The sequence below is a fragment of the Myotis lucifugus genome, unplaced genomic scaffold (assembly GCF_000147115.1).
Source record: "Myotis lucifugus unplaced genomic scaffold, Myoluc2.0 scaffold_323, whole genome shotgun sequence".
Taxonomy (NCBI): Eukaryota; Metazoa; Chordata; class Mammalia; order Chiroptera; family Vespertilionidae; genus Myotis; species Myotis lucifugus.
In genome coordinates, this window is record NW_005871371.1 from 632,325 (window position 1) to 645,844 (window position 13,520).

General features: G+C 36.6%; 1 protein-coding gene across 3 annotated transcripts in view; it reads right to left on the reverse strand.

Moving 5' to 3' along the window:
• The window catches only part of USP15 (ubiquitin specific peptidase 15), a 108,995-nt gene extending 101,874 nt beyond the window's left edge, over window positions 1-7,121 (reverse strand). Inside the window, exon 1 of one of the 3 annotated variants that reach the window (XR_002832107.1) lies at window positions 6,361-7,121. The gene's annotated coding sequence lies outside the window, so the exon portion shown is untranslated. The remainder of the gene's footprint in view (window positions 1-6,360) is intronic. The other 2 variants (XM_023764229.1, XM_023764230.1) reach the window with 2 other exon arrangements.
• Window positions 7,122-13,520: the final 6,399 nt, after the last annotated feature.

Consider the following 13,520-nt stretch of genomic DNA (forward strand, 5'->3'; position numbering starts at 1 on the left):
ATCTAGTCCTGCCTCACCAGCTACCCTCTAATTAATTTCCTTTCAATGTGCACGAATCCGTGCACCGGTCACTAGTATTTATATAAAGTTTTTTGTACAAAGTGTTTTAACATTAATTAGTTTGTCATAAAAGTTACTTTTTTCCACTTTAACTGATGGGGAAACCAAAACTTAGAGAGGCTACATGACTTACCAAGGTCATACAACACTACTGAGTATGCAGGGCCAGCTTTCAGTTTGTACTGTAATTTTCATATTCTCAAGTTCAATGCTCTATTGTATTAAACTTAATTTTAAATCCTAATCATTTAACCAAGACCTAAAGATGTAACAGATACTTCATAAAATCATACACCTTTATTACCCTCTTTATGAAATGGTAAGGGTTCTCTTTTTTTAAATATATATTTTTATTGATTTCAGAGAGGAAGGGAGAGGAAGAGATAGAAACATCAATGATGAGAGAGAATCACTGATCGGCTGCCTTCTGCATGCCCCACATTAGGGATAGAGCCTGCAACCTGGGTATGTGCCCCTGACCAGAATCGAACCCAGGACCCTTCAGTCCTCAGGCCAACACTCTATCCACTGAGCTAAACTGGCTAAGGCGATAAGGATTCTCTTTATAAAGTGTGGCAGAAAAATATCATGTTATCACCAAGTTATAAGAATATAAGAATGAAAATACTTATCTAAAAGGCATAGTCTAGCAATTTATATCCATTTTACATATGAACAAAACAAGTACTTTCAAAGTGGGCAATCTTTGGTAAATGCTAGACCTTTGCCTATCAGGAACAAAGCCTGAGCATTTGTTCACATTAATGCCTCTATTAGAATCATGTTTTCACATCAGTTAAGACTACATGAAAATAAACACTATCTTTCTTTTAAAAGGTTTTCTTGAGTTGTAATAAACACTAAATTGTGGATGAATTGTTTTCACACCCAAATTGTTTTTATGATTATTTTTGCTTAAAATTCTTGATTCATGATTAAATTTCTTACCTGTTGAAATGAGACTTGAATAGATATGAATTCTAATTATTCTGTAGAATACTAGACCAAAATTCTTTTCCTGATATTACTTGCTGTGAGGTCTTAAATTACTCAGCACTAAAACCTTCAGATTGTGTATCTTAGAAATGGAAATTCATCTTCAAAAATATTCATTGGAGGTCTAATATGCTATTTCATATGAATAGGTTATCAAAACAGCCAAGGTCCCTCTGTTCATGGAATTCAGGGTCTGGTGAAGAGAGACAGTATGTAATGAAGATATGTAGTAAAATATCACGGTAAGTACTGTGAAGGAAAAGTACAAGGAGCTATGCTTTGAACGCATAAAAAAAGAGTCCCTATTTAGAATAAAGGAAAGTCTCTTTGAGGAAATACCATTTTAGCATATGAATAGAAGTTATTTCAGGGAGAGTAAGAAAAAACTGTTATCTACACTGAAGGAATAGCATGTGTTAGGACAAGAACAACTTTGTTAGTTTCGTATGTAAGAGCAACTTACTAAATGAGGTTGGAGTTTATGACAAGGAGAGAAATGCTAGATAAGTCTAGAGAAAAGGTCTGAGGCCAGACTATATAATGCCTTTAAGATAATGATAAGGATTTTATCCTAAATGCAATGAAAGGCCACTGAAAGATTTTTAGAAGGAAAGAGCTATGATCTGATTTACATTTCATGAAGACTACTGGGAATATTCCACAGGACTGTTGGGAAGATCAAATATATGTGAAATGATTAATAAAAGCTTACATAAAGTTATGTTATGACTACTTTAAAATGTATGGTGCTAAATATTCTGAAGGCATCAAGAAAGACAATTTGTATTATGGCCTGTACAGAATGATTTTCAATGGCTCCAGAGAGGCTAGGCCCATGGTTGGCAAACTGCGGCTGGTGAGCCACATGCGGCTCTTTGGCCCCTTGAGTGTGGCTCTTCCTAAGCCTTAGGAGCACCCTAATTAAGTTAATAACAATGTACCTACCTATATAGTTTAAGTTTAAAAAATTTGGCTCTCAAAAGAAATTTCAATCGTTGTACTGTTGATATTTGGCTCTGTTGACTAATGAGTTTGCCGACCACTGGGCTAGGCCAACTTTAGTAATCCAAATAAATCTAGTTAATTTTAAAACAGTCTTCAAATGCAGAACTAAAAAGTCCGGATTATGGTGGTGTTTGTTTTTTGGTGAGGGACAGTAGTGGTGGGAGAAAGATAGGAGTTTCAAAAGTTGCTTAGTGTTTTTATATATAGTAGAAGCAAATTAAGGAAAGATATATAGGAACAAATAAATGAGTCAGAAATAGTCCTAGATATAAAGAAATTTAATAGTAGTACAGGGAAATGAATAATCCCAATAGCAGGATTTAGGAAACCGCAGCACTGGTGAATGTGAATGTATAGCTCCCTTTTTTTTTATTAGTTTACTAGAAGCCCAGTGACAAAATTCGTACACGGGGGAGGGGGGGGGGGTGTCCCTCAGTGCAGCCTGCACCCTCTCCAATCTGGGATCCCTCTCACAATCTGGGACTGCCGGCTCCCAACCACTCGCCTGCCTGCCTGCCTGATTGCCCCTAACCACTTCTGCCTGCCAGCCTGATCACCCCCTAACCACTCCCCTGCCAGCCTGATCGACAACTAACTGCTCCCCTGCAGGCCTGATTGCCCCTAACTGCCCCCCCTGCTGGCCTGGTTACCCCCAACTGCCCTCCCCTGCAGGCCATCTTGTGGCGGCCACCTTGTGTCCACAAGGGGGTGGCCCTCTTGTGTGTTGGAGTGACGGTCAATTTGCATATCACCCCTTTATTATATAGGATGCTCATGCTGACAACTTTCAGATAAGACGTTCCTAATGCTTAATTGCCTACTATTGACATAATATAACAGTTTTTTAATTTATTTTTTGTTAACAAGTGTTATAGATATCCCCCACTTCCCCCTTTGACCCCCTCCCCCAAATCCCACCCCACCCCAGGTCTTCACCACACTATTTTCTGTGTCCATAGGTCACGCATATATGCATATAAGTTCTTTGGTTAATCTCTTTCCATTTCCCTCCCCTCCCTCCCCTCTGAGATCTGTCAGTCTGTTTCATGCACCCATGCCTCTGGATCTATTTTGTTCATTAGATTCCACATATAAGTGAGATCATGTGATATTTGTCTTTCTCTGATTGGTTTACTTCGCTTAGCATCATAATCACCAAATCCATCCATGCCATTGCAGAGGGTAAGAGATCCTTTATTTTTACAGCCACATAGTATTCCACTGTGTATTTAAATGTACCACAGATTTTTTATCCACACATTTACTGATGGGCACTTGGGCTGTTTCCAGATCTTGGCTACTGTAAATAACTCTGCTATGCACATAGGGGTGCATATATTCTTTCTAACTGGTGTTTTGGGATTCTTAGCATATATTCTCACAAGTGGAATCAATCACTGGGTCAAATGGCAGTTCCATTTTTAATTTTTTGAGGAAACTCCATACTGTGTTCCATAGTGGCTGCAACAGTCTATATTCCCACCAGCAATATACTAGGGCTCCCTTTTCTCCACATTCTCACCAGCACTCGTTGTTTATTGATTTAATGATGGCAGCCATTCTGGCAGGTGTGGGATAATACCTCATTGTAGCTTTAATTTGCATCTCTCTGATGACCAGTGACATTGAGCATTTTTTTTAAAATATATTTTATTGAATTTTTACAGAGAAGAAGGGAGAGGGATAGAGAGTTAGAAACATCGATGAGAGAGATCGATCAGCTGCCTCCTGCACAGCCCCCAGTAGGGATGTGCCCGCAACCAAGGTACATGCCCTTGACCGGAATCGAACCTGGGACCCTTGAGTCCGCAGCCGACGCTCTATCCACTGAGCCAAACCGGTTCGGCAACATTGAGCATTTTTTAATGTATCTATTGGCCACTGTATGTCCTCTTTGGAGGAGTGTTTATTCAGGTCCTTTGCCCATTTTTAATTGGATTATTTGTCTTCTTTTTGTTGAGTTGTATAAGTTCTTTATATATTTTGGAAATTAGTCCCTTAACAGATGTATCATTGGAAAATATGTTCTTCCATACAGTGGGTTCCCTTTTTATTTTCATGATGGTGTCTTTTGCTGTGCAGAAGTTTTTTAGTTCGATGTAGTCCCATTTTTTTTTCTTTTATTTCTCTTGCCCTAGGAGATGTATCAGCAAAAATTCTGCTACATAAGACATCTGAGAACATTGTTATTTTTTAAAAAACCCAACCTTTCTCTCTGCAAAGTAGGCATAAAGCAGTCATTCTTTTTACAACAAAAAAGATACACAAAAATATCACCCTAAAACAATGTATTACACTTAATCTCATAACAGTATGTGTAACTATCTTGTGCAAAACTAATGGCATAAACAATTTTGGATGTTAATTTGTCTAATCACTCTATGATTACTCTCAAATACTGAGTAAATTACATTTGAGTAGCAAAAGCATAAAACCATTTTTTAATAAAAGATACATTGTTAGTAGCTAATATTTTACCAAATATTTCACTGAAAATTTATTAAGTACCACTGACTAAAACTCAGAATTTCATTGTTTCAGTAAAACTTAGCCAAAAAAAATCTATGAAGTTCTTTTAAATAAACAAATGGCTTGGTCAATCATTCCTTTACATCTTAATTTTTAGATTTCAAGCATGTCCAACCTATTTTCTGCTTTGTACATTAATCAGTTAGCAAGAACTCATTTTTACGACCTATTTTTACATCTGAAGTAAGGTACAAATAAGGAACTTAAGAAGGAAGCCAAGTGAGATTGTGAAAGTGAAAAAAAAACTCACAGAAAGGAAGGAAACCTTACAAATCATCTATTAGATAACAAATTTGTATCTAGAATACGTAAAGAACTCTTAAAACGCAGTACTACAAAGATAACCAAATTTAAAAATGGGCAAAGGATCCAGACATTTTTGCCAAAGATATGCAAATGGGATATATGAAAAGATGTGCAACATCATTAGCCATTAGGGAAATGCAATTCAAAACAGCAATGAGATACTACTATACACCCACTAAGATGGCTACAATAAAAAAAGATAGACAATAACATGCTGACAAGAATGTACAGAAATCAGAACCCTCATATACTGCCGGTGGCAGCGAAAAAGGTGTAGCCACTTTGGAAAAGAGTCTATCAGCTCCTCAAAAAATTAAACATAGGGACCCAACAATTCCACTTCTAAATATATAACCAAGAGAAATGAAAATTGTGGCCACATAAAAACTTGTACACAAATGTTCACAGCCAAAAAAGGTAAACAACCTAAGGTCCATTAACTGATGAAGGGATAAATTCAATGTGGTCTGTCTGGACAATGAAATGTTTGGCAATAAAAAGAAATGAAGTATTGATATATACAACAACATGGATGAACCTAAAAAACATTATGTTATGTGAATGAAGCCAAACACAAAAATCACACATATTATATGTTCCATTTATATGAAATACCGAGAACAGGCACACTTATAGAATAGAACGTAGATTAGTAGCCGCTTAGACTAGAGCAGGGGGAAGTTGGGGAGAAATTGGGGGACTGCTAATAGGTAGGAGTATATCTTAGGGATGATAAAAATTGATTGTGGTGATTACTGCATGACTCTGTGAACATACCCAAACCCTGTGAATTGTACACGTTAAGTGGGTGAATTGTACAATATGAGAATTATATCACAATAAAGTTGTTATATATTTTAAAGGGTGGGATTATTAGGGATGATTTTACAGAGATTGATTTTGAGTTAGGTTTTGAAGTGAAAGTCAGGAATTAGTAAAATGTATTTGAAATATTATGAATGATGTATAAAGCCCTATAAGGCTGGAATAAGTAAATAATTTGCAGAAAATGGGACCACTATTTGTATGAAAGTAGAGATACATTAGTTAGAAGTGAAACTACTAAGACTAGAATGTTAAACCAAGGAGACCCAGAAAATTCTATGGGTTCCTCATATGAATAACAGATGAAACATGGTGTTTTACTGATGTGACAAAGCTATCACTTCTTGATTTTAATACTTCCAAGTATTCATCCCTCAAAAAGTTGTTTCCATAATATGGATATGGCTTTATCACTCATAGGCAGGCAGTACAGTTGAAAATGCAGGCTGTTAGAGTTGACTGTCTAGGTTAGAATCTCTATTCTACCACTGACTATGTGTACTGAACTCTGTACCCCAATTTATGTAAGTGTAAAATGAGAATACTCACTTATTTTATACATGTAAAAAGCTCTTAACATGATAAACAAGTGGTAACCATAGCCAAAACTATATGGTATATATAACTACTTAGCTATACCTCTCCTGAGAATCAAAGGTTCTTCAGCTTCAAATCCATTCAAATTTATGAATATAAATTTTCCACCTATATCAAAGATAAATATCTTGATTAAATTGTTAAACTGTGTCAAGTTGGTAAAACATATTATTAAATAATATAAAGCAATCTGAATTATCAGGTCTTTTTTACCACAATCACTTCACCCTTATCATTTCTAACTTTTTGTTTTTACTAAAGGAACTTGATGCTCTTTTCAAATAATTAATTTTGTCTCTAATACTCCCAGGTTTTAATTTAACTGACTCTCTAAAACTTAGAATAGCCTCGCCTCAGAGCCACTCTTGGATTTGCTTGTAAGAACCTTTGACTTCTTTCACAAAGGAAGTCCTTTCTATAGTACTTCTGATAAACAATTTTCCCTAACAGTAAGGAATTATCCACTAATTTCTGGTCTTCTCAAAGCTAAAAGGAGAATGGAAGGGAGTGTTTGCATTCTTAGCTCCCTTCATAGAGAAGAAAAAAATTATCATTATCATCCTTTTCTTATTGGAGAGCTATAAGGAAATCATGTAGAATCTCACCAATGGAAGCAGTAAAAGTGTTCTAGGCATAATGAAACACAGGTTAATCCTCCCGAGGTTTTCTGCTTTATATTACAAGCTGACCTCTTTACCTCTTTCTGATAAGCCATTTTTTACATTCTCAGATATGTCATTTTAATATGTATCCAAAACTGAGGTCATTTACTACTAGTCTTATTCTTAGTTTCTTTAGTAGTGACTTCTGTGTAAACTGGATTATAAACTAAAAGGAACTACAATCTTTTGTTTAAAGAACAGATGGAGAAAGAATCTGTTGAAATGACTTCAAAGTAATAAATATAAGATGGAGTATGAATTATATTGGTAATAGGAAATAAAAATAAAAGGCACAAACTGAAATGCCATTACTCAAGGAAGAAAAAAAACCCAGTCATTGATGAAAAATTCTACATGGGAACTAAGAAGGAATAGTTTAATAGTTTGTGACAATGAAATACTCTTTGAGTTACATTTGAGTAGTGACAAGCATGAAACATTTTTAATACTAAGGAGATATTAAAATATCCAGTATTTAAAATCATTAGAAACCATGTACTTAAACCTAAACCAGCTCTGAAATTATCAAACATCTATAATAAAATGAGGTAAATAAGAGCACATACTTGAAAGGCTACATAGGATAAAGCATTTAGAATAGTGGCTGGCACAGAGTAAGCATTCAATAAATGTTCACTAGTAGTGATATTATCACCTGCAAATCACATGCAAATCTACTGATTTCTCTGAGTTCAGATTCCTTATCTAAAAGAAATATAAATACATACTTGATCCTTATTTTGAAGATCAAATTAGATAATACATGTAAACATACTTCTCAACCTTCCCCATCTCCTTGCCAATATACCTGATGGTTTCAATTCACTTAAAAAAAAATGTTCTTACTGATTTCAGAGAGAGAGGAAAGGAGGACAGAGAGATGAAAACATCAATGAGAGAAACATTGACTGGCTGCTTTCTATACTCCTCCTGCTGGGGATCAAGCCTGCAACCCGGGCATGGGCTTTGATTCATGGGTCAAAGCTCAACCACTGAGCAACACTGGCTAGCTCACTTCATTTTTATAAAAATCATGCTTATTAATAATGTGATTCTCAAAATGAAGAAAAATAAGTAAATTCATATAACAAAATGAATATATTTTAAAGACTAAGATGGAAAAACTGTTCTATTAGCAGCAATGCTACTCGGAATGTCAGTTTTCAGGAGTTTTAAAGAGATAACAGTACAGTCATGTACCTTCTACAGTCTTAATTCAAATGTCTTTTACTTTGAAAATTTACTAAAAGAGTTATTTCTGAAAAAAATCAGTTGGTAAACATGGAACATAAAATGTCATTCATTCATATTTGCATTGTCTGGTCTGTCCAAAAAAAGAGCCTATGATTTGTGGCTCACTATACACTAGCACTTTTAAAATACAGGCGAAGTACTAAAACAAAATATCCTACAATCCCTTACTATCTGCCTGATATGTTATTTCTGTAAAACTATTAAGACAAGGAACCACATGTCCCCTAATAAAAGTTTATAATTACTGATAAACAATTAAAATCCAAAATCTCATCAATAAATGATCCCAGTTTCTTTAATTTAAATGCACTTTTGGATCAAAATAACATTTATTCTATATAGTCACTTAATCATCTATTAATCTTTAAACATATTTTAATTTCCAAAAGCAAGATATTAAGATTGTCTACATATTCTGTCATATCTAAACTGAAGATTCACAAGAGATGAGTGGGGGAATAATATGTTATACTGAGCCACTAAAATAAAATAGATCCATTTAAAGAGGGAAAAAAGTCATTTTTTTTCTTTTTAAAGTGAAACTACATTTTAAATGTATTTTTAAAATAAGAGGTAGTGTAGTGCAGTGATTTTAGGGCCTGAATTAAAGTCCCAAACTACTTGAGTCCAAATCTTAGATATATCACTGTGTGAACACTTCTTTGAGCCTAGGATTCCCATTCAGTCAAATATGAAGTATGGCATATTCACATTCTAGTGCCCTTGAATTGTGGTTCTAAGTAAACAAGTTAACATGTGTAAGTACTTAAACAGTACATAGCATGTGTTTTTTAGGTCAGGGTCAGACAAACTAACTTTTTCTTACTATTCTTATATGCAAGCAAGATTAACAGTTGTCACACGACTATTTTGTAAAAATGACCATTTATTTAATACCCTGCATGTGCTAATGGGAAATGGTATGTTTTAGAAAAAAAATAAAGTCAGAATGTCAATAAAAATAAATGGAAGGAAGGAAGGAAGGAAGGAAGGAAGGAAGGAAGGGAGGAAGGAAGGAAGGAAGGAAGGAAGGAAAGGAATCACTGATTGATTAAAGCTCTGGATCATCTTGGCCAAGTAGTGTACATTAATCTTGGGTTCACTAACAATGTATAAGTGATTATAAACACTTATGAAAAGGCTCAAATTAGGAAAAAATGCTTCTCTAGATTTTAAGCAACTAAAATGTGAAAAACATGCTTTAATGCCACTATTTCTGTCCTTATTTTCATCAATTTACCAACACTAAAAAAGTTTTGCTTTCTGGTTTTATTTCCTGAAAATGATGATGTAATCATACCTTATTTTAGTGATAAACACTTTGGCACAACTAAAATTAATATTAAAATAATGTAAAAATTTCTTTAGGAAATATATACTAAACAATTTGGAATTCATACTGATTAAGAGTGCCCATTTACATTAACTGATGTAATTATAAGGTTGTTTTCTGTTAGTATAAGCATAAGGAACCGTATTAAATAAAACTTCAAAGATTTCTAAGAGTAGGAATGGAAGGGAAGCTCTACAACTAAAATCATTGTCTCCTATCTAAAAACCTCACTGAGCTGATGGGCTATTCCTTGGCAATTTATTGAAACGAAAATATCATACACATTTTAAATGACTCTAAATGCAAACTAAAGTTACACTCTGAAGTTACCTTAAACGTACTGAGTTACTAGAATTTATACAAAAATGACATGCAAAGTTTAATTTGTAAAGTTAGCTATGTATTGCCATTGAACATACTCGCACATGAGACTATTGGAAATAATTGGTAAATGAATGACATTTAATAAAAATGGGGAAATAAAGCAGAGACTTTGATGATTTGGTTATCTGTTTATTTACTCATAATAGGTCTATTTTAAATATCTCTAAAGAAAGTATTCCATAACCCACAACTTCTCTTTATAACTCCAAATTTTCCTTTTGTCTTATCAGAAAAAACCACCATATATCTGAAGATTAAGTTATCTTTCATTCATCCTAAACTAAACAATCCTAGTTCATTTATTCTTTTTCTACAGTTCCTAAATTCTTACAATCTTGTTCATGTTCATTCTACATGGGAACTAAGAAGGAGTAGTTTAATAGTTTGTGACAATGAAATACTCTTTGAGTTATATTTGAGTAGTGACAAGCATAAGACATTTTTAATACTAATGAGATATTAAAATATCCAGTATTTAAAATCATTATAAACCATGTACTGATTAATAGTGTCCATTTCTGAATCTTCTTGGACCTGAAACACAGATCAAGAAACAGCATTGAGAGACTACCGCTTTACTCCTTCTAGTGTAAATCAGTGTTACTTTCATACCTCACCTTTTAAAGAAATAATCAATTTTGAATTTTTTTTCACTAGAAAGTCTAGTACCAAGCATATCATAAAATTTGTTCCTCCTCATCTCAGACCATTGTAACATATTTCCATCTCTAGAAAGTCAGTTTGCAGTTTAAAAGCATTCACTATTTATAAATAAACAGAAACTCTAGTATCCATACAGAATCAAATCTTTATTCTTGCCCCGGTATTAGTTTCCAGAGTACTACAAGACAGTCCTTATCTGCAAAGTGCTAACAACCTAATTAATAAAATATATTCATTTTAATACATTTGACTATAACATCAAACATCAGTATTAAACTTTCAAGAATAAACTTATGGCCCTGGCTAGTGTAGCTCGGTGGTTAGCAGCACCAAAGGGTGGTGGGTTTGATTCCTGGACTAGGGCACATATGTGGGCTTGAAATTCATCCCGGCATGGTTGGGCAAGTTCTGGAGGCAACCAATCTATGTGTCTCTCTCACATCAATGTTTCTCTCTAGCTCTCCGTCCTTCCTTCCCTCCCTTCCACCCTCTCTCTAAAAAAGGGGAAAAAGACAACAGGAAAAAATCCTCGGGTTAGGATTAACAACAACAACAAAGAATATACTACCATTTTTTCTCAATAGTTCAAGCAACATTTCCAAGATGGTTATAGACATATACCAAGACAATGTTTCATTTGCATATGATCCATTTCAGCAACACACACACACACATACACACACACACAGGATTTGCCCAAATACCCATAAATGGCTAATTCAAAAAAAATTTCAAACGTTAAAAAGAGAAATAACTGTTTAATGAGAGTTAAAAACTCATTTCAATGCGTGTCAAAAACATGAGCCTAAGTAACAACTAAATTATTAAATATCTTTACTAGCTCTATATTCATGAATAATTATCAACTTTGTATTTATCAAATTATTCACCTTAAAACTCTGAATCAAAGTTCTGTTCTAGTTCCTTTTTCGATAGATTTTGCCTGCTAATTGCAAGTAAACTGGCTCACTATAATCAAACTGGTCTCTGCAACTCCGCTGTACCATTTTGCTCCTGCATTTCCGCCCCCCCCCTTAAAATATATGTGGGGAAATCAGTGAGGATAAACATTTTGTGTCTTCAGTTTCCTTTGTCTTTAAAATGAAAGCACTGAAATGACTCAAATTAATTGGTTCCTTGTATTTACTCTTTAAAATAATGTACAATAACTTTGTCAAAAAGCAAAAACACTTTCATTTTAAAAATACCAAACTTTAAAAAGTTTAATGCCCACAATACACGTATTGCTCCTATCATCCTGTAGTGTCAACACCAATTATTACTCAGTATAACAAAAACAAAACATTAAAGAGACTAGCTATATAAATGATGTCCATACTTTAACTTACAGAATTATATTTTATGGAAATCCACACTTATCTCTTTATGTCGTGGTTAAAGGCTAGGCGAATTAAGAATTTTTAAGTGATCTTTAACAAACACTAGGAAGCAAGGATTGATTTAATCTTTAACAATCCACAAGCCGAGGTGTTCCGTTGGTATTCTAGGAAATGTATAATTTCCCCGTACTAATAAACATCTAGGAACAGTCCGATATAAATAACAATTCTTAAATTGTATTTTCTTGCTGTAATGCCACAAGTATATGTTCACACCCTTATTGCATAAATATAGATTTTTATTGTATAAATATCGTATGGAGCCTAACAAAATAGGAAAAAAGTACCAAGACAGATCAAAGCACTAAAATGTAATGTTATCTCACAAACAGAGAATCATCTTTTAGAATATTGCACTGAATCAAGGCAAAGCCCACGCAATGAAATTACTACTGTCCACTTTCACAGGTGAAGCTACTTCAGTACCAAGATTTAAGTTAACTTTCCTCAGTCACAGTGCAAGTTAGGTGGTGCCTCGATGACTTCATTCAGGTCTAAATCACCTGCAAAAAAACACTGTACACTCCATACCACTGCTATGGTGACAACGACAGCCGAAAACCATTTTCATGGTCATCAAGAGGCGCTTTCTCCTTCCTCCTCAACACACCACTTTCTGTTTCTGTTTCACAGTCACGCGCATTGAAGGGATGCCGGCTCTCCCTGGATACGGCCCACCGGTATGACAATCCCCGCACACCTCCTGCCGTGCGTTAAGGATTCCCTTCGGCATTTTACAAGTTGGTGTGCTTGCCAGCGACTTCAGCCTCCGGCGGACTTATCTGCTCCTCGCAGGCCTACGCGACGCTTCCCGCCGGGAGGGCAGGGCGGCCCTTCTCAGAAACGCTGCCGGCGTCTCCCCGCCGCTACTACAGCCCGAGACCACGTGGCACCGCGCCCAAGCCCACGGTCTCCCCCTGCCCCCTCTCCCTCTTCACGAGAAAACTGGAAACGAGGGTTCCCTTCCCTCGAGCGGCGCCCCGACACATGCCACCTGTGCCGCGCTCGCCGCACACATCCTGCGGCCCGCCTCCCGGAAGGAGGCGAGAACCCCAATAATGGGGAACTTGGGTGCCGACAACGCCGGGGAAGGAACGGACGGGAGAAGCTAAAGGGGGTGAGACGGTGAGCGGCCGCGGGACCGGGACCTGTCAGACATGAAGGGACCCGCGCCGAACGACGGTCACCCCGGGTGCGGGAAGGCCTGGAGTGGGAGCGGCACCACGGGGGGAAGGAGGCAGGAGAACTCCCCGCGCTGCCTCCGCCGCTCCGGCTCCCCCGCTCAGCCTCTCAGCCTGTCCGGACCGGCCACGAGCCCCGGCTCTCTCCGCTCGGGTCCAATCTTTGACCCCACCTTTCCCGAGCGGCCACAGCCCTGCAGCCCAGGGCGGCCGCTGCCGGACCTGCCCGCCCGCACCTGTCACCGGCGAAGAGACCAGCCCGCCGTTCCCGCCCAGTTCCCCGCCTTCCTCGGGCCACCCTTTTCGCCTCTCTCCCCTTTCCCTC